We start from the raw sequence: 26,637 nt of genomic DNA on the forward strand, positions 1-26,637 counted from the left end.
ACTAACACAGATATGGTAACCAGATGTCCGTTCTCCTGGGAGCCAAGTTGCTTGTTTCCGACGCACCACTGACAGTTAGTTATATTCCACGCGCCCTCATGATGACAATGGAACGGACAAATTGCGTCGCGATTCAATAATACAGTCTCCAGCTGACATCTTTCTAAGCAACTAATGCCGCTAAGGTGACCACATCTACGTCTTCTTTGGGGTCAAGTTTCCTGTTTCTGACGGACCACTGACACTTAATTCTAACCCTCGCACTCTCGTAATTTCTATGGAATGCACAAATAGCACAGCGATTCAGTTATTCGGTCTCCTGCTGATTTCTTTCTGTGCAATCACGCGGCTATGGTGACCAAATGTACGATATAATGGGTGTCCAGTAGCTTGTTTCCGACGCACCACTGTCAGGTAATTGTAACCGTCCCACCCTCATAATGAGGGTGTATCTGAAAAATGGCGTCGCGCCTAAATAATTCAGTCTCCAGCTGATATCTTTCCTAGCAAATAACACATCTACGGTAAACAGATGTACGTCATCCTGGAGGCCATGTTGCTTGTTTCCGACGCACCACTGACAGTTAGTTGTAACCCACGCGCCCTCATAATGACTATGGAACTTGCAAATTGTGTCGCGATTCAATAATTCAGTCTCCAGCTGACTTCTTTCCGAGCAACTAACACAGCAATGGTAACCAAATGTACGTCCTCCTGGGGGCCAAGTTGCTTCTTTCAGACGCACCACTGACAGTTAGTTGTAGCCCACGCGCCCTCATAATGACTATGGAAAGTACGAATTGCGTCGCGATTCAATAATACAGTGTGTTGCTGACATCTTTCCAAGCAACAAACCCAGCTACGGTAACCAGATATACGTCGTCCTGGGGGCCAAGTTGTTTGTTTGCGACGCACCACTGACAATTAGTTGTTACCCACATGCCCTCATAATGACTATGGAACGGACAAAATGCGCCACCATTTAATAATTCAGTCCCCAGCTGACTTCTTTCCGAGCAATTAACACATCTACGGTAACCAGATGTACGTCCTCCTGTGAGACAAGTAGCTTGTTTACGACGCACAATTGACAGTTAGTTGTAACCGAAGCGCCCTCGTAATTTTTATGGAACGGACAAAATGCGTCGCAATTCAATAATACAGTCTCCAGCTGACATCTTTCCGAGCAACTAACACAGCTACGGTAACCAGATGTACGTCCTCCTGGGGGCGAAGTTGCTTGTTTCCGACGTGTCACTGACAGTTAGTTGAAACCCACGTGCCCTACTAATGACTATGCAACGTACAAATTGCATCGCGATTCAATAATACAGTCTCCATCTGACATCTTTCCGAGCAACTAACACAGCTACGGTAACCAGATGAACGTCCTCCTGGGGGCCAAGTTGCTTGTTTCCGACGCACCACCGACAGTTAGTTGTAACCCACGCGCCCTCATAATGACAATGGTTCGGAAAAATTGCGTTGCGATTCAATATTTCAGTCTCCAGCTGACTTCCTTCCGAGCAACTAACACAGCTACGGTAACCAGATGTACGTCCTCCTGGGGGCCAAGTTGCGTGTTTCCGACGCACCATTGACAGTTATTTGTAACCCACGTACCCTCATAATGACTATGGAGCGGACAAATTACATCGCTATTCAATAATTCAGTCTCCAGATGACTTTTTCCAAACAACTAACACAGCTACGGTAACCAGATGTACGTCCTCCTGGGGGCCAAGTTGCTTGTTTCCGACACACCACTGACAATTAGTTGTAACCCACGCGCTCTCATAATGACTATGGAACGGACAAATTGCGTCGCGATTCAATAACTCAGTCTCGAGCTGACTTCTTTCCTAGCAACTAACACAGCTACAGTAAGCAGATGTACGTCATCCTGGAGGCCATGTTGTTTGTTTCCGACGCACCACTGACAGTTAGTTGTAAACCACGCGCCCTCATAATGACTATGGAAGGAAAAAATTACGTCGCTATTCAATAATTCAGCCTCCAGCTGACTTCTTTCCGAGCAACTAACACAGCTACGGTAACCATATGTACGTCCTATTGGGGGCCAAGCTGCTTGTTTCCGACGCACCACTGGCAATTAGTTTTAACCCACACGCCCTCATAATGACTAAGGAACGGACAAATTGCGTCGCGATTCAATAATTCAGTCTCCAGCTGTTTTCTTTCCGAGCAACTAACACGGTACGGTAACCAGATGTATGTCCTCCTGGGGTCACGTTGCTTGTTTCCGACGCACCACTGACAGTTAGTTGTAACCCACGTGCCCTAATAATGACTATGGAACAGAAAATTGCATCGCGATTCAATAATACAGTCTCCATCTGACATCTTTCCGAGCATCTAACACAGCTACGGTAACCAGATGAACGTCCTCCTGGGGGCCAAGTTGCTTGTTTCCGACGCACCACCGACAGTTAGTTGTAACCCACGCGCCCTCATAATGACTACGGAACGGGCAAATTGCGTCGCGATTCAATAATTCAGTCTCCAGCTGACTTCTTTCCGAGCAACTAACACAGCTACGGTAACCAGATGTACGTCCTCCTGGGAACCAAGTTGCTTGTTTCCGATGCACCACTGACAGTTAGTTGTAACCCACGCGCCCTCATAATGACTATGGAACGGGCAAATTGCGTCTCGATTCTATAATTCAGTCTCCAGCTGCCTTCTTTCCAAGAAACTAACACAGCTACGGTAACGAGAGTTACGTCCTCCTGGTGGCCAAGTTGTTTGTTTCCGACGCACCACTGACAGTTAGTTGTGACCCACACACCCTGATAAAGACTATGTAACGTACAAATTCGGTCACGACTCAATAATTCAGTCTCCAGCTGACTTCTTTCTAAGCAACTAATGCGGCTAAAGTGACAAAATCTACGTCCTCTTTGGGGTCATCTTTCCTGTTTCTGACGGACCACTGACACTTAATTGTAACCGTCGCACCCTCGTAATTTCTATGGAATGCACAAATTGCGTAGCGATTCAGTTACACGGTCTCGAGCTAACTTCATTCTGAGCAATCACGCGGATATGGTGACCAAATGTACGATATAATGGGTGTCCAGTAGTATGTTTCCGACGCACCGCTGTCAGTTAATTGTAACGCTCCCACCCTCATAATGAGGGTGTATCTGCAAAATGGGGTCACGAATCAATAATTCAGTCTCCAGCTGACATCTTTCCAAGCAACTTACACAGCTACGGTAACGAGATGTACGTCCTCCTGGAGGCCAAGTTGCTTGTTTCCGTCACACCACTGACAGTCAGTAGTAACCCACGCGCCCTCATAATGACTATGGAACGGACAAATTGCGTCGCTTTTCAATAATTCAGAATCCAGCTGACTTCTTTCCGAGTAACTAACACAGTTACAGTAACCAGATGTACGTCCTCCTGGGGGCCAAGTTGCTTGTTTCCGAAGCACCACTGACAATTAGTCGTAACCCACGCGCCATCATAATGACTATGGAAAGGACAAATTGCGTCGCGCTTCAATAATACAATCTCCAGATGACTTCTTTCCGAGCAACTAACACAGCTACGGTATCCAGATGTACTTCCTCCTGGGGGCCAAGTTGCTGGTTTCCGACGCACCATTGACAGTTTGTTGTAACCCACGCGCCCTCATAATGACTATGGAACGGACAAATTGCGTCGCGATTCAATAATTTAGTCTCCAGCTGACATCTTTCCGAGCAACTAACACAGCTACGGTAACCAGATGTACTTCCTCCTGGGGGGAAAGTTGCATATTTCCGACGCACCACTGACAGTTAGTTGTAACCCACGTGATCTCATAATTACTATGCAATGGAGAAATTGCGTAACGATTCAATAATTCAGTCTCCAGCTGACATCTTTCCGAGCAACTAACACAGCTACGGTAACCAGATGTACGTCCTCCTGGGGGCCAAGTTGCTTGTTTCCGACGCACCACTGACAGTTAGTTGTAACCCACAGGCCCCCATAGTGACTATGGAACGGACAAATTGCGTCGCGATTCAATAATTCAGTCTCAAGCCATTTCTTTCCAAACAAACTAACACAGCTACGGTAACCAGATGTACTTCTTCCTGGGGAGAAGTTACTTGTTACCGACGCACCATTGACAGTTATTTGTAACCCACGCGCCCTTATAATGACTATGGAATGGACAAATTGCGTCGCGATTCAATAATTCAGTCTTCAGCTGACTTCCTTCCAAGCAAGTAACACAGCTACGGTAACCAGATGTACGTCTTCCTGGAGGCCAAGTTCCTTGTTTCCGACGCACCACTGACAGTTAGTGGTAACCCACACGCCCTCATAATGACTATAGAATGGACAAATTGAGTCGCGACTCAGTAATTCAGTTTCCAGCTGACTTCTTTCCGAGCAACTAACACAGCTACGGTAACCAGATGTACGTCCTCCTGGGGGCCAAGTTGCTTGTTTCCGACGCACCACCGACAGTTAGTCGTACCTACGCGCCCTCATAATGACAGTGGAACGGACAAATTGCGTCGCGATTCAATAATTCATTCTACAGCTGACTTCTTTCCGAGCAACAAACACAGCGATGGGAACCAGATGTACCTCCTCCTGGGGGCCAAGTTGCTTGTTTCCGACGCACCACTGACAGTTAGTTGTAACCCACGCGCCCTCATAATTACTATGGAACGGACAAATGGCGTGGCGATTCAATAATTCAGTCTCCAGCTGTCCTCTTTCTAAGCAACTAATGCGGCTAAAGTGACCAAATCTACGTCCTCTTTGTGGTTATGTTTCAAGTTTCTGACGGACCACTGACACTTAATTGTAGCCCTGGCACCCTCGTAATTTCTATTTAATGCACAAATTGCGTAGCGATTCAGTTTCTCGGTCTCCAGCTAACTTCTTTCTGAGAAATCACGCGGCTATGGTGACCAAATGTACGATATAATGGGTGTCCAGTAGTTTGTTTCCGACGCGCCGCTGTCAGTTAATTGTAACCCTCTGACCCTCATATGAGGGTGTATCTGAGAAATGGCGTCGCGACTCAATAATTGAGTCTCAGGCTGACATCATTGTAAGCAACTTACACAGCTACGGTACCCAGATGTACGTTCTCCTGGGGGCCAAGTTGCTTGTTTCCGACGCACCACTGACAGTTAGTTGTAACCCACGCGCCCTCATTATTAATATGGAACGGACAAATTGAATCGCGATTCGATAATTCAGTCTCCAGCTGACATCTTTCCGAGCAACTAACACAGCTACGGTAACCAGATGCACGTCCTCCTGGGGGCGAAGTTGCATGTTTCCGACGCGCTACTGACAGTTTGTTGTAACCCACGCGCCCTCATAATGACTATGGAATGGACAAATTGCGTCGCGATTCAATAATTCAGTCTCCAGCTGACTTCTTTAAGAGAAACAAACACAGCTACGGTAACCAGATGCATGTCCTCCTGGGGGCCAACTTGCTTGTTTCCGACGCACCATGACAGTTAGTTGTATTCCACGCACCCTCATAATGATAATGGAACACACAAATTGCGTCGCGATTCAATAATTCAGTCTCCAGATGACTTTTTCCAAACAACTAACACAGCTACGGTAACCAGATGTACGTCCTCCTGGGGGCCAAGTTGCTTGTTTCCGACACACCACTGACAATTAGTTGTAACCCACGCGCCCTCATAATGACTATGGAACGAACAAATTGCGTCGCGATTCAATAACTCAGTCTCGAGCCGACTTCTTTCCTAGCAACTAACACAGCTACAGTAAGCAGATGTACGTCATCCTTGAGGCCATGTTGTTTGTTTCCGACGCACCACTGACAGTTAGTTGTAAACCATGCGCCCTCATAATGACTATGGAAGGAAAAAATTACGTCGCTATTCAATAATTCAGCCTCCAGCTGACTTCTTTCCGAGCAACTAACACAGCTACGGTAACCAGATGTACGTCCTCCTGGGGGCCAAGCTGCTTGTTTCCGAGGCACCACTGGCAATTAGTTTTTACCCACACGCCCTCATAATGACTAAGGAACGGACAAATTGCGTCGCGATTCAATAATTCAGTCTCCAGCTGTTTTCTTTCCGAGCAACTAACACAGGTACGGTAACCAGGTGTATGTCCTCCTGGGGTCACGTTACTTGTTTCCGACGCACCACTGACAGTTCGTTGTAACTCACGCGCCCTAATAATAACTATGGAACGGAAAATTGCGTCGCGATTCTATAATTCAATCTCCAGCTGGCATCTTTCCGAGCAACTAACACAGCTACGGTAACCAGATGTACGTCCTCCTGGGGGCCAAGGTGCATGTTTCCGATGCACCACTGACAGTTAGATGTAACCCACGCGCCCTGATAAAGACTATGTAACGGACAAATTGGTTCGATATTCAATACTTCAGTCTCCAGCTGACTTCTTTCAGAGCAACTAACACAGGTACGATAGGCAGATGTATGTCTTCCTGGGGCCAAGTTGCTTGTTTCCGACGCACCACTCACAGTTAGTTGTAACCCACGCCCCCTAATAATGACTATGGAACAGAAAATTCCGTCGCGATTCAATAATTCAGCCTCCAGCTGAATTCTTTCCGAGCAACTAACACAGCTACGGTAACCAGATGTACGTCGTCCCGGGGGCCAAGTTGCTTGTTTCTGACGCACCACTGGCAGTTAGTTGTAACCCACGCGGCCTCATCATGACTATGGAACGGACAAATTGCGTCGCGATTGAATAATTCAGTCTCCAGCTAACTTCTTTCAGAGCAACTAACACAGCTACGGTAGCCAGATGTACGTCTTCCTGGGGGCCAATTTGCTTGTTTTCGACGCACCACTGTCAGTTATTTGTAACCCTGCCACCCTCATAATGAGGGTGTATCTGAAAAATGGCGTCGCGCCTCAATAATTCAATCTTCAGCTGACATCTTTCCTAGCAACTAACACAGCTACGGTAGAGAGATGTACGTCATCCTGAAGGCCATGTTGCTTGTTTCCGACGCACCACTGATAGTTAAGTGTAACCCACGCGCCCTCATAGTGACTATGGAATGGACAAATTGCGTCGCGATTCAATAATTCAGTCTCAAGCTGACTTCTTCCCGAGCAACTAACACAGCTACGGTAACCAGATATACGTCGTCCTGGGGGCCAAGTTGCTTGTTTCCGACGCACCACTGGCAGTTAGTTGTAACCCACGCGCCCTCATAATGACTATGGAATGGACAAATTGCGTCGCGATTCAATAATTCAGTCTCCAGCTGACTTCCTTCCTAGCAAGTAACACAGCTACGGTAACCAGATGTACGTCTTCCTGGAGGCCAAGTTCCTTGTTTCCGACGCACCACTGACCGTTAGTGGTAACCCACACGCCCTCATAATGATTATAGAATGGACAAATTGAGTCGCGACTCAGTAATTCAGTTTCCAGCTGACTTCTTTCCGAGCAACTAACACAGCTACGGTAACCAGATGTACGTCCTCCTGGGGGCCAAGTTGCTTGTTTCCGACGCACCACTGACAGTTAGTCGTACCCACGCGCCCTCATAATGACAGTGGAACAGACAAATTGCGTCGCAATTCAATAATTCATTCTACAGCTGACTTCTTTCCGAGCAACAAACACAACGATGGGAACCAGATGTACCTCCTCCTGGGGGCCAAGTTGCTTGTTTCCGACGCACCACTGACAGTTAGTTGTAACCCACGTGCCCTCATAATTACTATGGAACGGTCAAATTGATTCGCGATTTAATAATTCAGTCTCCAGCTGACATCTTTCCAAGCAACAAACACAGCTACGGTAACCAGATGTACGTCCTCCTGGGGGCCAAGTTGCTTGTTTCCGACGCACCACTGATAGTTAGTTGTAACCCACGCGCCCTCATAATTACTATGGAACGGACAAATGGCGTCGCGATTCAATAATTCATTCTTTAGCTGTCCTCTTTCTAAGCAACTAATGCGGCTAAAGTGACCAAATCTACGTCCTCTTTGTGGTCATGTTTCAAGTTTCTGACGGACCACTGACACTTAATTGTAGCCCTGGCACCCTCGTAATTTCTATGGAATGCACAAATTGTGTAGCGATTCAGTTTTTCGGTCTCCAGCTAACTTCTTTCTGAGCAAATGTACGATATAATGGGTGTCCAGTAGTTTGTTTCCGACGCGCCGCTGTCAGTTAATTGTAACCTTCTGACCCTCATATGAGGGTGTATCTGAAAAATGGCGTCGCGACTCAATAATTGAGTCTCAGGCTGACATCATTATAAGCAACTTACACAGCTACGGTAACCAGATGTACGTCCTCCTGGAGGCCAAGTTGCTAGTTTCAGATGCACCACTGACAGTCAGTTGTAACCCACGCACCCTCATAATGACTATGGAACGGACAAATTGCGTCGCGATTCAATAATTCAGTCCCCACCCACTTCTACCTGAGCAACTAACACAGCTACGATAACCAGATGTACGTCTTCCTGGGGCCAAGTTGCTTGTTTCCGACGCACCACTGACAGTCAGTTGTAACCCACGCGCCCTCATAATTACTATAGAACGGAGAAATTGCGTCGCGATTCAATAATTCAGTCTCCAGCTGACATCTTTCGGAACAACTAACACAGCTACGGTAACCAGATGTGTGTCCTCCTGGGGGCCAAGTTGCTTGTTTCAGACGCACCAATGACGGTTAGTCTTAACCCACATGCCCTCATAATGACTTTGGAACGGAGAAATTGCGTCGCGATTCAATAATTCAGTCTCCAGCTGACTTCTTTCCGAGCAACTAACATAGTTACAGTAACCAGATGTACGTCCGCCTGGTGTCCAATTTGCTTGTTTCCGACGCACCACTGGCAGTTAGTTGTAACCCAAGCTTGCTAATAATGACTATGGAAGGGACAAATTGCGTCGAGTTTCAATAATTCAGTCTCCAGCTGACTTCTTTCTGAGTAACTAACGCGGCTAAGGTGACTAGATCTACGTCCTCCTTGGGGTTACGTTTCCTGTTTCTGACGCAGCACTGACACTTAATTGTAACACTCGCACCCTCGTAATTTCTATAGAATGCACAAATTGTGTCGCAATTCAGTTATTCGGTCTCCAGCTGACTTCTTTCTGAGCAATCAACGCGGCTATGGTGACCAAATGTAAGATCTAATGGGAGTCCTGTAACTTCTTTCCGACGCACCACTGTCAGTTAATTGTAAACCTCCCACCCTCATAATGAGGGTGTATCAGAAAAATTGCGTCGCGGCTCAATAATTCAGTCTCCAGCTCACATTTTTCCAAGCAACTAACACAGCTGCGGTAACCAGATGTACGTCCTCCTGGGGGCAAAATTGCTTGTTTCCGACGCACCACTGACAGTTAGTTGTAACCCACGCACTCTCATAATGACTACGGAACGGACAAATTGCGTCGCGATTCTATAATTCAGTCTCCAGCTGACATCTTTCCTAGCAACTAGCACAGCTACGGTAACCAGATGCACGTCCTCCTGGGGGCGAAGTTGCATGCTTCCGACGCACTACTGACAGTTTGTTGTAACCCACGCGCCCTCATAATGACTATGGAATGGACAAATTGCGTCGCGATTCAACAATTCAGTCTCCAGCTGACTTCTTTCCGAGCAACTAACACAGCTACGGTAACCAGATGTATGTCCTCCTGGGGGCCAACTTGCTTGTTTCCGACGCACCACTGACAGTTAGTTGTAACCCACGCACCCTCATAATGACAATGGAACACACAAATTGCGTCGCGATTCAATCATTCAGTCTCCAGCTGACTTCTTTCTGAGCAAAAACGCGACTAAGGTGACCAGATCTAAGTCCTCCTTGAGGTTACGTTTCCTGCTTCTGACGTACCACTGACACTTAATTGTAACCCTCGCACCCTCGTAATTTCTATAGAATACACAAATTGCGTCGCAATTCAGTTATTCGGTCTCCAGCTGACTTCTTTCTTAGCAATCAACGCGACTATGGTGACCAAATGTAAGATGTATTGGGAGTCCTTTAACTTGATTCCGACACACCACTGACAGTTAATTGTAACCCTCCCACCCTCATAATGAGGGTCTGTCACAGAAATTGCGTCGCGGCTCAATAATTCAGTCTCCAGCTGACATTTTTCCGAGCAACGGACACAGCTACGGTAACCAGATGTACATCCTCCAGGGGGCCAAGTTGCTTGCTTCCGACGCACCACTGACAGTCAGTTGTAACCCACGCGCCCTCATAATGACTACGGAACGGACAAATTGCGTCGCGATTGAGTAATTCAGTCTCCAGCTGACTTCCTTCAGAGCAACTAACACAGCTACGGTAGCCAGATGTACATCTTCCTGGGGGCCAATTTGCTTGTTTCCGACGCACCACTGTCAGTTATTTGCTACCCTGCCACCCTCATAATGAGGGTGTATCTGAAAAATGGCGTCGCGCCTCAATAATTCAATCTCCAGCTGACATCTTTCCTAGCAACTAACACAGCTACGGTAAAGAGATGTACGTCATCCTGGAGGCCATGTTGCTTGTTTCCGACGCACCACTGATAGTTAAGTGTAACCCACGCGCCCTCATAATGACTATGGAATGGACAAATTCCGTCGCGATTCAATAATTCACTCTCAAGCTGACTTCTTCCCGCGCAACTAACACAGCTACGGTAACCAGATGTACGTCGTCCTGGGGGCCAAGTTGCTTGTTTCCGACGCACCACTGGCAGTTAGTTGTTACCCACGCGCCCTCATAATGACTATGGAACGGACAAATTGAGTCGCGATTCAATAATTCAGTCTCCAGCTGCCTTCTTTCCAAGAAACTAACACAGCTACTGTAACCAGATGTACGTCCTCCTGGGGGCCAAGTTGCTTGTTTCCGAAGCACCACTGACAGTTAGTCGTAACCCACGCGCCCTCATAATGACTATGGAAAGGACAAATTGCGTCGCGCTTCAATAATACAATCTCCAGATGACTTCTTTCCGAGCAACTAACACAGCTAAGGTATCCAGATGTACTTCCTCCTGAGGGCCAAGTTGCTTGTTTCCGACGCACCATTGACAGTTTGTTGTAACCCACGCGCCCTCATAATGACTATGGAACGGACAAATTGCGTCGCGATTCAATAATTTAGTCTCCAGCTGACATCTTTCCGAGCAACTAACACAGCTACGGTAACCAGATGTACTTCCTCCTGGGGGGAAAGTAGCATATTTCCGACGCACCACTGACAGTTAGTTGTAACCCACGTGATCTCATAATTACTATGCAATGGAGAAATTGCGTCGCGATTCAATAATTCAGTCTCCAGCTGACATCTTTCCTAGCAACTAACACAGCTACGGTAACCAGATGTACGTCCTCCTGGGGGCCAGCTTGCTTCTTTCCGACGCACCACTGACAGTTAGTTGTAATCCAAAGGCCCTCATAATGACTATGGAACGGACAAATTGCGTCGCGATTCAATAATTCAGTCTCAAGCCAGTTCTTTCCGAGCAAACTAACACAGCTACGGTAACCAGATGTACTTCTTCCTGGGGAGAAGTTACTTGTTTCCGACGCACCACTGACAGTTAGTTGTAACCCACACGCCCTTATAATGACTATGGAATGGACAAATTGCGTCGCGATTCAATAATTCAGTCTCCAGCTGACTTCCTTCCAAGCAAGTAACACAGCTACGGTAACCAGATGTACGTCTTCCTGGAGGCCAAGTTCCTTGATTCCGACGCACCACTGACAGTTAGTGGTAACCCACACGCCCTCATAATGACTATAGAATGGACAAATTGAGTCGCGACTCAGTAATTCAGTTTCCAGCTGACTTCTTTCCGAGCAACTAACACAGCTACGGTAACCAGATGTACGTCCTCCTGGGGGCCAAGTTGCTTGTTTCCGACGCACCACTGACAGTTAGTCGTACCCACGCGCCCTCATAATGACAGTGGAACGGACAAATTGCGTCGCAATTCAATAATTCATTCTACAGCTGACTTCTTTCCGAGCAACAAACACAGCGATGGGAACCAGATGTACCTCCTCCTGGGGGCCAAGTTGCTTGTTTTCGACGCACCACTGACAGTTAGTTGTAACCCACGTGCCCTCATAATTACTATGGAACGGTCAAATTGAGTCGCGATTTAATAATTCAGTCTCCAGCTGACTTCTTTCTGAGCAAAAACGCGACTAAGGTGACCAGATCTAAGTCCTCCTTGAGGTTACGTTTCCTGCTTCTGACGTACCACTGACACTTAATTGTAACCCTCACACCCTCGTAATTTCTATAGAATACACAAATTGCGTCGCAATTCAGTTATTCGGTCTCCAGCTGACTTCTTTCTTAGCAATCAACGCGACTATGGTGACCAAATGTAAGATGTATTGGGAGTCCTTTAACTTGATTCCGACGCACCACTGACAGTTAATTGTAACCCTCCCACCCTCATAATGAGGGTCTGTCACAGAAATTGCGTCGCGGCTCAATAATTCAGTCTCCAGCTGACATTTTTCTGAGCAACTGACACAGCTACGGTAACCAGATGTACATCCTCCAGGGGGCCAAGTTGCTTGCTTCCGACGCACCACTGACAGTCAGTTGTAACCCACGCGCCCTCGTAATGACTATGGAACGGACAAATTGCGTCGCGATTCAATAATTCAGTCTCCAGCCACTTCTTTCCGAGCAACTAACACAGCTACGGTAACCAGATGTACGCTCTCCTATGTGCCAAGTTGCTTGTTTCCGACGCACCACTGAAATTAGGTGTAACCCACACGCCCTCATAATGACTATGGAATGGACAAATTGCGCCGCGACTCAGTAATTCAGTCTCCAGCTGACTTCTTTCCGAGCAACTAACACAGCTACGGTAACCAGATGTACGTCCTCCTATGGGCCAAGTTGCTTGTTTCCGACGCACCACTGACAGTTAGTTGTAACCCACGCCCCCTTATAATGACTATGGAACGGACACATTGCTTCGCGATTCAATAACTCAGTCTCAAGCCACTTCTTTCCGAGCAACTAACACAGCTACGGTAACCAGATGTAGTTCTTCCTGGGGAGAAGTTACTTGTTTCCGACGCACCACTGACAGTTAGCTGTAACCCACGCGCCCTTATAATGACTATGGAATGGACAAATTGCTTCGCGATTCAATAATTCAGTCTCCAGCTGACTTCTTCCCGAGCAACTAACACAGCTACGGTAACCAGATGTACGTCCTCCTGGGACCAAATTGCTTGCTTCCGACGCACCAGTGACAGTTAGTTGTAACCCACGCGCCCTCATAATGACTATGGAAGGGACAAATTGCGTCCCGATTCAATAATTTAGTCTCCAGCTGACATCTTTCCGAGCAACTAACACAGCTACGGTAACCAGATGTAGTTCTTCCTGGGGAGAAGTTACTTGTTTCCGACGCACCACTGACAGTTAGCTGTAACCCACGCGCCCTTATAATGACTATGGAATGGACAAATTGCGTCGCGATTCAATAATTCAGTCTCCAGCTGACTTCTTCCCGAGCAACTAACACAGCTACGGTAACCAACTGTACGACCTCCTGGGACCAAGTTGCTTGTTTCCGACGCACCACTGACAGTTAGTTGTAACCCACGCGCCCTCATAATGACTATGGAAGGGACAAATTGCGTCCCGATTCAATAATTTAGTCTCCAGCTGACATCTTTCCGAGCAACTAACACAGCTACGGTAACCAGATGTACGTCCTCCTGGGGGCCAAGTTGCTTGTTTCCGACGCACCACTGACAGTTAGTCGTAACCCACGCGCCCTCATAATGACAGTGGAACGGTTAAATTGCGTCGCGATTCAATAATTCATTCCACAGCTGACTTCTTTGCGAGCAACAAACACAGCGATGGGAACCAGATGTACTTCCTCGTGGGGGCCAAGTTGCTTGTTTCCGATGCACCACTGACAGTTAGTTGTAACCCACGCGCCCTCATAATTACTATGGAATTGACAAATGGCGTCGCGATTCAATAATTCAGTCTCCAGCTGACCTCTTTCTAAGCAACTAATGCGGCTAAAGTGACCAAATCTACGTCCTCTTTGTTATCAAGTTTCGTGTTTCTGACGGACCACTGAGACTTAATTGTAACCCTCGCACCCTCGTAATTTCTATGGAATGCACAAATTGCGTAGCGATTCAGTTATTCGGTCTCCAGCTAACTTCTTTCTGAGCAATCACGCGGCTATAGTGACCAAATGTACGATATAATGGGTGTCCAGTAGTTTGTTTCCGACGCACCGCTGTCAGTTAATTGTAACCCTCCCACCCTCATATGAGGGTGTATCTGAAAAATGGCGTCAGGACTCAATAATTGAGTCTCAGGCTGACATCATTATAAGCAACTTACACAGCTACGGTAACCAGATGTACGTCCTCCTGGGACCAAATTGCTTGTTTCCGACGCACCACTGACAGTCAGTTGTAACCCACGCGCCCTCATTATGACTATGGAAGGGACAAATTGCGTCGCGATTCAATAATTCAGTCTCCAGCTGACATCTTTCCGAGCAACTACCACAGGTACGGTAACCAGATGTACGTCCTCCTGGGGGCCAAGTTGCTTGTTTCCGACGCACCACTGACAGTTAGTTGTAACCCACGCGCCCTCATTATGACTATGCAACGGACAAATTGCGTCTCGATTCAATAATTCAGTCTCCAGCTGACTTCTTTCTAAGCAACTAATGCGGCTAAAAAGACCCAATCAACGTTCTCTATGGGATCAAGTTTTCTGTTTCTGACGGACCACTGCAACTTATTTGTAACCCTCGCACCCTCGTAATTTTTTTTGGAATGCACAAATTTCATAGCGATTCAGTTATTCCGTCTCCAGCTAACTTCTTTCTGAGCAATCACGCGGCTATGGTGACCAAATATACAATATAATTGGTGTCCAGTAGTTTGTTTCCGACGCGCTGCTGTCAGTTAATTGTAACCCTCCGACCCTCATATGAGGGTGTATCTGAAAAATGGCGTCGCGACTCAATAGTTCAGTCTCAGGCTGACATCATTATAAGCAACTTACACAGCTACGGTAACCAGATGTACGTCCTCCTGGAGGCCAAGTTGCTTGTTTCCGACGCACCACTGACAGACAGTTGTAAACCACGCGCCCTCATAATGACTATGGAACAGACAAATTGCGTCGCGATTCAATAATTCAGTCTGCAGCTGACTTCTTTCCGAGCAACTAACATAGTTAAAGTAACCAGATGTACGTCCGCCTGGTGTCCAATTTGCTTGTTTCCGACGCACCACTGGCAGGTAGTTGTAACCCAAGCTTGCTAATAATGACTATGGAAGGGACAAATTGCGTCGAGTTTCAATAATTCAGTCTCCAGCTGACTTCTTTCTGAGTAACTAACGCGGCTAAGGTGACTAGATCTACGTCCACCTTGGGGTTACGTTTCCTGTTTCTGACGCAGCACTGACACTTAATTGTAACACTCGCACCCTCGTAATTTCTATAGAATGCACAAATTGCGTCGCAATTCAGTTATTCGGTCTCCAGCTGACTTCTTTCTTAGCAATCAACGCGGCTATGGTGACCAAATGTAAGATCTAATGGGAGTCTTGTAACTTCTTTCCCACGCACCACTGTCAGTTAATTGTAAACCTCCCACCCTCATAATGAGGGTGTATCACAAAAATTGCGTCGCGGCTCAATAATTCAGTCTCCAGCTCACATTTGACCGAGCAACTAACACAGCTGCGGTAACCAGATGTACGTCCTCCTGGGGTCAAAATTGCTTGTTTCCGACGCACCACTGACAGTTAGTTGTAACCCACGCACTCTCATAATGACTAAGGAACGGACAAATTGCGTCGCGATTCTATAATTCAGTCTCCAGCTGACATCATTCCTAGCAACTAACACAGCTACGGTAACCAGATGCACGTCCTCCTGGGGGCGAAGTTGCATGTTTCCGACGCACTACTGACAGTTTGTTGTAAACCACGCGCCCTCATAATGACTATGGAACGGACAAATTGCGTCGCGATTCAATAATTCAGTCTCCAGCTGACTTCTTTCCGAGCAAATAACACAGCTACGGTACCAGATGTACGTCCTCCTATGGGCCAAGTTGCTTGTTTCCGACGCACCACTGACAGTTAGTAGTAACCCACGCTCCCTTATAATGACTATGGAATGGACAAATTGCGTCGCGATTCAATAATTCAGTCTCCAGCTGACTTCTTCCCGAGCAACTAACACAGCTACGGTAACCAGATGTACGTCCTCCTGGGGCCAAATTGCTTGTTTCCGAAGCACCAGTGACAGTTAGTTGTAACCCACGCGCCCTCATAATGACTAAGGAAGGGACAAATTGCGTCCCGATTCAGTAATTTAGTCTCCAGCTGACATCTCTCCGAGCAACTAACACAGCTACGGTAACCAGATGCACTTCCTCCTGGGGGCCAAGTTGCATGTTTCCGACGCACCACTGACATTTAGTTGTAACCCACGTGATCTCCTAATTACTATGCAATGGAGAAATTGCGTCGCGATTCAACAATTCAGTCTCCAGCTGACATCTTTCCGAGCAACTAACACAGCTACGGTAACCAGATGTACGTCCTCCTGGGAGCCAAGTTGCTTGTTTCCGACGCACCACTGACAGTTAGTCGTAACCCACGCGCCCTCATAATGACAGTGGAACGGTTAAATTGCGTCGCGATTCAATAATTCATTCCACGGCTGACTTCTTTGCGAGCAACAAACACAGCGATGGGAACCAGATGTACTTCCTCCTGGAGGCCAAGTTGCTTGTTTCCGATGCACCACTGACACTTAGTTGTAACCCACGCGCCCTCATAATTACTATGGAACGGACCAATGGCGTCGCGATTCAATAATTCAGTCTCCAGCTGACCTCTTTCTAAGCAACTAATGCGGCTAAAGTGACCAAATCTACGTCCTCTTTGTTATCAAGTTTCGTGTTTCTGACGGACCACTGAGACTTAATTGTAACCCTCGCACCCTCGTAATTTCAATGGAATGCACAAATTGCGTAGCGATTCAGTTATTCGGTCTCCAGCTAACTTCTTTCTGAGCAATCACGCGGCTATAGTGACCAAATGTACGATATAATGGGTGTCCAGTAGTTTGTTTCCGACGCACCGCTGTCAGTTAATTGTAACCCTTCCACCCTCATATGAGGGTGTATCTGAAAAATGGCGTCGGGACTCAATAATTGAGTCTCAGGCTGACATCATTATAAGCAACTTACACAGCTACGGTAACCAGATGTACGTCCTCCTGGAGGCCAAGATGCTTGTTTCCGACGCACCACTGACAGTCAGTTGCAAACCACGCGCCCTCATAATGACTATGGAACGGACAAATTGCGTCAGGATTCAATAATTCAGTCTCCAGCCACTTCTTTCCGAGCAACTAACACAGCTACAGTAACCAGATGTACGCCTTCCTGGGGCCAAGTTGCTTGTTTACGACGCACCACTGATAGTTAGTTGTAACCCACGCGCCCTTTTAATGACTATGGAACGGACATATTGCGTCGCGATTCAATAATTCAGTCTCTAGCTGACATCTTTCCGAGCAACTACCACAGCTACGGTAACCAGATGTACGTCCTCCTGGGGGCCAAGTTGCTTGTTTCCGACGCACCACTGATAGTTAGTTGTAACCCACGCGCCCTTTTAATGACTATGGATCGGACAAATTGCGTCGCGATTCAATAATTCAGTCTCCAGCTGATTTCTTTCTAAGCAACTAATGCGGCTAAAGTGACCCAATCAACGTCCTCTATGGGATCAAGTTTCCTGTTTCTGACGGACCACTGAAACTTATTTGTAACCCTCGCACCCTCGTAATTTTATTGGAATGCACAAATTTCATAGCGATTCAGTTATTCCGTCTCCAGCTAACTTCTTTCTGAGCAATCAAGCGGCTATTGTGACCAAATGTACGATATAATGGGTGTCCAGTAGTTTGTTACCGACGCGCTGCTGTCAGTTAATTGTAACCCTCCGACCCTCATATGAGGGTGTATCTGAAAAATGGCGTCGCGACTCAATAGTTCAGTCTCAGGCTGACATCATTATAAGCAACTTACACAGCTACGGTAACCAGATGTACGTCCTCGTGGAGGCCAAGTTGCTTGTTTCAGACGCACCACTGACAGTCAGTTGTAACCCACGCGCCCTCATAATGACTATGGAACGGACAAATTGCGTCGCGATTTAATAATTCAGTCTCCAGCCACTTCTTTCCGAGCAACTAACACAGCTACGATAAACAGATGTACGTCCTCCTAGGGCCAAGTTGCTTGTTTCCGACGCACCACTGACAGTCAGTAGTAACCCACGCGCCCTCATAATGACTATGGAACGGACAAATTGCGTCGCGATTCAATATTTCAGTCTCCAGCTGCCTTCTTTCGGAGCGACTAACACAGCTACGGTAACCAGATGTACGTCCTCCTGGGGGCCAAGTTGTTTGTTTCCGACGCACAACTGTCAGTTAGTTGTAACCCACGCGCCCTTATAATGACTATGGAACGGACAATTTGCGTCGCGATACAATAATTCAGTCTCCAGCTGACTTCTTTCTGAGCAACTAACGCGGCTAAGGTAACCAGATCTACGTCCTTCTTTGGGGTGACGTTTCCTGTTTCTGACCCAGCACTGACACTTAATTGTAACACTCACACCCTCGTAATTTCTATAGAATGCGCAAATTGGGTCGCAATTCAGTTATTCGGTCTCCAGCTAACTTCTTTCTGAGCAATCAACGCGGCTATGGTGACCTAATGTAAGATCTAATAGGAGTCCTTTAAGTTGTTTCCGATGCACCAGTGTCAGTTATTTGTAACACTCCCACCCTCATAATGAGGGTGTATCACAAACATTGCGTCGCGGCTCAATAACTAAGACTCCAGCTGATATTTTTCCGAGCAACTAACACAGCTACGGTAACCAGCTCTACATCCTAATGGGGCCAAGTTGCTTGTTTCCGACAGACCACTGACAGTTAGTCATAACCCACACGCCCTCATAGTGACTATGGAACGGACAAATTGCTTCGCGATTCTATAATTCAGTCTCCAGCTGACTTCTTTCCGAGCAACTAACAAAGCTACGGTAACCAGATGTGCGTCCTCCTGGGTGCCAAGTTGCTTGTTTCCGACGCACCACTGACAGTTAGTCGTAACCCACGCGCCCTCATAATGGCTATGGGTCGAACAAATTGCGTACTGATTCAGTAATTCGGTCTCCAGCTGTCTTCTTTCCGAGCAACTAACACAGCTACCGTAACCAGATGTACGTCCTCCTGGGGGCCAAGTTGCTTGTTTTCGACGCACCACTGACAGTTAGTTGTAACCCACGTGCCCTCATAATTGCTATGGAACGGACAAATAGCGTCGCGATTCAATAATTTAGTCTTTAGCTGTCTTCCTTCTGAGCAACTAACACAGCTACGGTAACCAGATGTACGTCCTCCTGGGGGCCAAGTTGCTTGATTCCGACGCACCACTGACAGTTAGTTGTAACCCACGTGCCCTCATAATTACTATGCAACGGACAAATTGCGTCGCGATTCAATAATTCAGTCTCCAGCTGACATCTTTCCGAGCAACTAACACAAATACGGTAACCAGATGTACGTCCTCCTGGAGGCCAAGTTGCTTGTTTCCGACGCACCACTGACAGTCAGTTGTAACCCACGCGCCCTCATAATGACTATGGAACGGACAAATTGCGTCGCGATTCAATAAATCAGTTTCCAGCCACTTCTTTCCGAGCAACTAACACAGCTACGATAACCAGATGTAAGTTTTGTTGGGCCAAGTTGCTTGTTTCCGACGCACCACTGACAGTTAGTTGTAACCCACCCGCCCTCATAATTACTATGGAACGGACAAATGGCGTCGAGATTCAATAATTCAGTCTCCAGCTGACCTCTTTCTAAGCAACTAATGCGGCTAAAGTGACCAAATCTACGTCCTCTTTGTTATCAAGTTTCCTGTTTCTGACGGACCACTGAGACTTAATTGTAAAACTGCTTATTTGCTTCTGTCTCGGGTTCTTCGACCGACGTTCGTGTGATGATTTTGCTGACGTTTCGCCAGCACGAGTGGCTTTCATTGTCAAAGCTTCACCCTCCATTGCCGGAGGTGAACTGGAGCCGGGCTCGCGGCCGCAGACTATATGTACCTTGCGCGCCAACGTCCGAGGGCTTCTCCGAGGAAATGACCGCGGAGAAGCCCTCGGACGTTGGCGCGCAAGGTACATATAGTCTGCGGCCGCGAGCCCGGCTCCAGTTCACCTCCGGCAATGGAGGGTGAAGCTTTGACAATGCCAGCCACTCGTGCTGGCGAAACGTCAGCAAAATCATCACACGAACGTCGGCAGAAGAACCCGAGACAGAAGCAAATAAGCAGTTTGTCAACAAGTGGCCACGAAAGTCTTAACAATTTTGTACTTAATTGTAACCCTCGCACCCTCGTAATTTCTATGGAATGCACAAATTGCGTAGCGATTCAGTTATTCGGTCTCCAGCTAACTTCTTTCTGAGCAATCACGCGGCTATAGTGACCAAATGTACGATATAATGGGTGTCCAGTAGTTTGTTTCCGACGCACCGCTGTCAGTTAATTGTAACCCTCCCACCCTCATATGAGGGTGTATCTGAAAAATGGCCTCGGGACTCCATCATTGAGTCTCAGGCTGACATCATTATAAGCAACTTACACAGCTACGGTAACCAGATGTACGTCCTCCTGGAGGCCAAGTTGCTTGTTTCCGACATACCACTGACAGTCAGTTGTAAACCACGCGCCCTCATAATGACTATGGAACGGACAAATTGCGTCAGGATTCAATAATTCAGTCTCCAGCCACTTCTTTCCGAGCAACTAACATAGCTACAGTAACCAGATGTACGTCTTCCTGGGGCCAAGTTGCTTGTTTCCGACGCACCACTGACAGTTAGTTGTAACCCACGCGCCCTTATAATGACTATGGAACGGACAAATTGCGTCGCGATTCAGTAATTCAGTCTCCAGCTGGCTTCCTTCCGAGCAACTATCACAGCAACGGTAGCCAGATGTACGTCCTCCTGGGGGCCAAGTTGCTTCTTTCCGACGCACCACTGACAATTAGTTGTAACCCACACGCCCTCATAATGACTATGGAATGGACAATTTGCGTCGAGATTCAATAATTCAGCCTATAGTTGACTTCTTTTGAGCAACTAATGCGGCTAAAGTGACCAAATCGACGTCCTCTTTGTTATCAAGTTTCCTGTTTCTGACGGACCACTGACACTTAAATTTAACCCTCGCACCCTCGTAATTTCTATAGAATGCACAAATTGCGTCGCAATTCAGTCATTCGGTCTCCAGCTGACTTCTTTCTGAGCAATCAACGCGGCTATGGTGACCAAATGTAAGATCTAATGGGAGTACTTTAACTTGTTTCCGACGCACCACTGACAATTAATTGTAACCCTCTCACCCTCATAATGGGGGTGTATCACAAAAATTGCGTCGCGGTTCAATAACTCAGTCTCCAGCTGACATTTTTCCGAGCAACTAACACAGCTACGGTAACCAGATGTACATCCTCCTAGGGGCCAATTTGCTTGATTCCGACGCACCACTGACAGTCAGTTGTAACCGACGCGCCGTCTTAATGACTATAGAACGGACATATTGCGTCGCGATTCAATAATTCAGTCTCCAGCTGACTTCTTTCTAAGCAACTAATGCGGCTAAAGTGACCCAATCAACGTCTTCTTTGGGATCAAGTTTCCTGTTTCTGACGGACCACTGAAACTTATTTGTAACCCTCGCACCCTCGTAATTTTTATGGAATGCACATATTTCATAGCGATTCAGTTATTCCGTCTCCAGCTAACTTCTTTCTGAGAAATCACGCGGCTATGGTGACCAAATGTACGATATAATGGGTGTCCAGTAGTTTGTTTCCGACGCGCTGCTGTCAGTTAATTGTAACCCTCCGACCCTCATATGAGGGTGTATCTGAAAAATGTCGTCGCGACTCAATAGTTCAGTCTCAGGCTGACATCATTATAAGCAACTTACACAGCTACGGTAACCAGATGTACGTCCTCGTGGAGGCCAAGTTGCTTGTTTCAGACGCACCACTGACAGTCAGTTGTAACCCACGCGCCCTCATAATGACTATGGAACGGACAAATTGCGTCGCGATTCAATAATTCAGTCTCCAGCCACTTCTTACCGAGCAACTAACACAGCTACGATAACCAGACGTACGTCCTCCTGGGGCCAAGTTGCTTGTTTCCGACGCACCACTGACAGTCAGTAGTAACCCACGCGCCCCCATAATGACTATGGAACGGACAAATTGCGTCGCGATTCAATATTTCAGTCTCCAGCTGCCTTCTTTCGGAGCGACTAACACAGCTACGGTAACCAGATGTACGTCCTCCTGGGGGCCAAGTTGTTTGTTTCCGACGCACAACTGACAGTTAGTTGTAACCCACGCGCCCTTATAATGACTATGGAACGGAGAAATTGCGTCACGATTCAATAATTCATTCTCCAGCTGACTTCATTCCGAGCAACTAACACAGCTACGGTAGCCAGATGTACGTCCTCCTGGGGGCCAAGTTGCTTCTTTCCGACGCACCACTGACAGTTAGTTGTAACCCACACGCCCTCATAATGACTATGGAACGGACAATTTGCGTCGCGATACAATAATTCAGTCTCCAGCTGACTTCTTTCTGAGCAACTAACACGGCTAAGGTAACCAGACCTACGTCCTTCTTTGGGGTTACGTTTCCTGTTTCTGACCCAGCACTGACACTTTATTGTAACCCTCACACTCTCGTAATTTCTATAGAATGCGCAAATTGCGTCGCAATTCAGTTATTCGGTCTCCAGCTGACTTCTTTCTGAGCAATCAACGCGGCTATGGTGACCTAATGTAAGATCTAATGGGAGTCCTTTAAGTTGTTTCCGATGCACCAGTGTCAGTTATTTGTAACACTCCCACCCTCATAATGAGGGTGTATCACAAAAATTGCGTCGCGGCTCAATAACTCAGACTCCAGCTGATATTTTTCCGAGCAACTAACACAGCCACGGTAACCAGATGTACGTCATCCTGTTGTCCAAGTTGCTTGTTTCCGACGCACCACTGACAGTTAGTCGTAACCCACACGCCCTCATAGTGACTATGGAACGGACAAATTGCTTCGCGATTCTAAAATTCAGTCTCCAGCTGACTTCTTTCCGAGCAAATAACACAGCTACGGTAACCAAATGTACGTCTTCCTGGGAGCCAAGTTGCTTCTTTCCGACGCACCACTGACAGTTAGTTGTAACCCACACGCCCTCATTATGACTATGCAACGGACAAATTGCGTCGCGATTCAATAATTCAGTCTCCAGCTGACTTCTTTATGAGCAACTTATGCGGCTAAAGTGACTAAATCTACGTCCTCTTTGGGATCAAGTTTCCTGTTTCTGACGGACCACTGAGACTTAATTGTAACCCTCGCACCCTCGTAAATTTTATGGAATGCACAAATTTCGTAGCGATTCAGTTATTCCGTCTCCAGCTAACTTCTTTCTGAGCAATCACGCGGCTATGGTGACCAAATGTACGATATAATGGGTGTCCAGTAGTTTGTTTCCGACGCGCCGCTGTCAGTTAATTGTAACCCTCCGACCCTCATATGAGGGTGTATCTGAAAAATGGCGTCGCGACTCAATAGTTCAGTCTCAGGCTGACATCATTATAAGTAACTTACACAGCTACGGTAACCAGATGTACGTCCTCCTGGAAGCCAAGTTGCTTGTTTCCGACGCACCACTGACAGTTAGTCGTAACCCACACGCCCTCATAGTGACTATGGAACGGACAAATTGCTTCGCGATTCTAAAATTCAGTCTCCAGCTGACTTCTTTCCGAGCAACTAACACAGCTACGGTAACCAGATGTGCGTCCTCCTGGGTGCCAAGTTGCTTGATTCCGACGCACCACTGACAGTTAGTCGTAACCCACGCGCCCTCATAATGGAGATGGGTCGGACAAATTGCGTACCGATTCAGTAATTCGGTCTCCAGCTGTCTTCTTTCCGAGCAACTAACACAGCTACCGTAACCAGATGTACGTCCTCCTGGGGGCCAAGATGCTTGTTTCGGACGCACCACTGAAAGTTAGTTGTAACCCACGCGCCTTCATAATGACTATGGAACGGACAAAATGCGTTGCGATTCAATAATTGAGTCTCCAGGTGACTTCTTTCCGAGGAACTAACACAGCTGCCGTAACCAGATGTACGTCCTCCTGGGGGCCAAGTTGCTTGTTTTCGACGCACCACTGACAGTTAGTTGTAACCCACGTGCCCTCACAATTGCTATGGACGGACAAATAGCGTCGCGATTCAATAATTCAGTCTTTAGCTGACTTCCTTCTGAGCAACTAACACAGCTACGGTAACCAGATGTACGTCCTCCTGGGGGCCAAGTTGCTTGATACCGACGCACCACTGACAGTTATTTGTAACCCACGTGCCCTCATAATTACTATGGAACGGACAAATTGCGTCGCGATTCAATAATTCAGTCTCCAGCTGACATCTTTCCGAGCAACTAACACAAATACGGTAACCAGATGTACGTCCTCCTGGAGGCCAAGTTGCTTGTTTCCGACGCACCACTGACAGTCAGTTGTAACCCACGCCCCCTCATAATGACTATGGAACGGACAAATTGCGTCGCGATTCAATAATTCAGTCTCCAGCTGACATCTTTCCGAGCAACTAACACAAATACGGTAACCAGATGTACGTCCTCCTGGAGGCCAAGTTGCTTGTTTCCGACGCACCACTGACAGTCAGTAGTAACCCACGCGCCCTCATAATGACTATGGAACGGACAAATTGCGTCGCGATTCAATATCTCAGTCTCCAGCTGCCTTCTTTCGGAGCAACTAACACAGCTACGGTAACCAGATGTACGTCCTCCTGGGTGCCAAGTTGCTTGTTTCCGACGCACCACTGACAGTTAGTCGTAACGAACGCGCCCTCATAATGGCTATGGAACGGACAAATTACGTCGCGATTCAATATTTCAGTCTCCAGCTGACTTGTTTCCGAGCAACTAACACAGTTACGGTACCCAGATGTACGTCCTCCTGGGGGCCAAGTTGCTTCTTTCCGACGCACCACTGACAGTTAGTCGTAACCCACACGCCCTCATAGTGGCTATGGGTCGGTCAAATTGCGTAGCAATTCTATAATTCAGTCTCCAGCTGACTTCTTTCCGAGCAACTAACACAGCTACGGTAACCAGATGTGCGTCCTCGTGGGTGCCAAGTTGCTTGTTTCCGACGCACCACTGACAGTTAGTCGTAACCCACGCGCCCTCATAATGGCTATGGGTCGGACAAATTGCGTACCGATTCAGTAATTCGGTCTCCAGCTGTCTTCTTTCCGAGCAACTAACACAGCTACCGTAACCAGATGTACGTCCTCCTGGGGGCCAAGATGCTTGTTTCGGACGCACCACTGAAAGTTAGTTGTAACCCACGCACCTTCATAATGACTATGGAACGGACAAATTGCGTTGCGATTCAATAATTGAGTCTCGGGGTGACTTCTTTCCGAGGAACTAACACAGCTACCGTAACCAGATGTACGTCCTCCTGGGGGCCAAGTTGCTTGTTTTCGACGCACCACTGACAGTTAGTTGTAACCCACGTGCCCTAATAATGACTATGGAACAGAAACTTGCGTCGCGATTGAATAATTCAGTCTCCAGCTGACATCTTCCCTGCAACTAACACAGCTACGGTAACCAGATGTTCGTCCTCCTGGGGGCGTAGTTGCTTCTTTCCGACGCACCACTGACAAAGAGTTGTAACCCACACGCCCTCATAATGACTATGGAACGGACAATTTGCGTCGCGATTCAGTAATTCAGTCTCCAGCTGCCTTCTTTCCGAGCAACTAACACAGCCACATTAACCAGATGTACGTCCTCCTGGGGGCCAAGTTGCTTGTTTCCGACGCACCACTGACAGTTAGTTGTAACCCACGCGCCATCATAATGACTATGGAACGGACAAATTGCGTAGCGATTCAATAAATCAGTCTCCAGCTGACTTCTTTGTGAGCAACTAACGCGGCTAAGGTAACCAGATCTACGTCCTTCTTTGGGGTTACGTTTCCATTTTCTGACGCACCACTGACACTTAATTGTAACCCTCACACCCTCGTAATTTCTATAGAATGCACAAATTGCGTCGCAATTCAGTTATTCGGTCTCCAGCTGACTTCGTTGTGAGCAATCAACGTGGCTATGATGACCAAATGTAGATCTAATGGGAGTCCTTTAACTTGTTTCCGACGCACCACTGTCAGATAATTGTAACCCTCCCACCCTCATAAAGAGGGTGTATCACAAAAATTGCGTCGCGGCTCAATAATTCAGACTCCAGCTGACATTTTTCCGAGCAACTAACACAGCTACGGTAACCAGCTGTACGTCCTCCTGGGGGCCAAGTTGCTTGTTTCCGACGCACCACTGACAGTTAGTCGTAACCCACGCGCCCTCATAATGA

This window comes from Schistocerca gregaria, chromosome 3 (genome assembly GCF_023897955.1).
Source record: "Schistocerca gregaria isolate iqSchGreg1 chromosome 3, iqSchGreg1.2, whole genome shotgun sequence".
NCBI classification, from domain to species: Eukaryota; Metazoa; Arthropoda; class Insecta; order Orthoptera; family Acrididae; genus Schistocerca; species Schistocerca gregaria.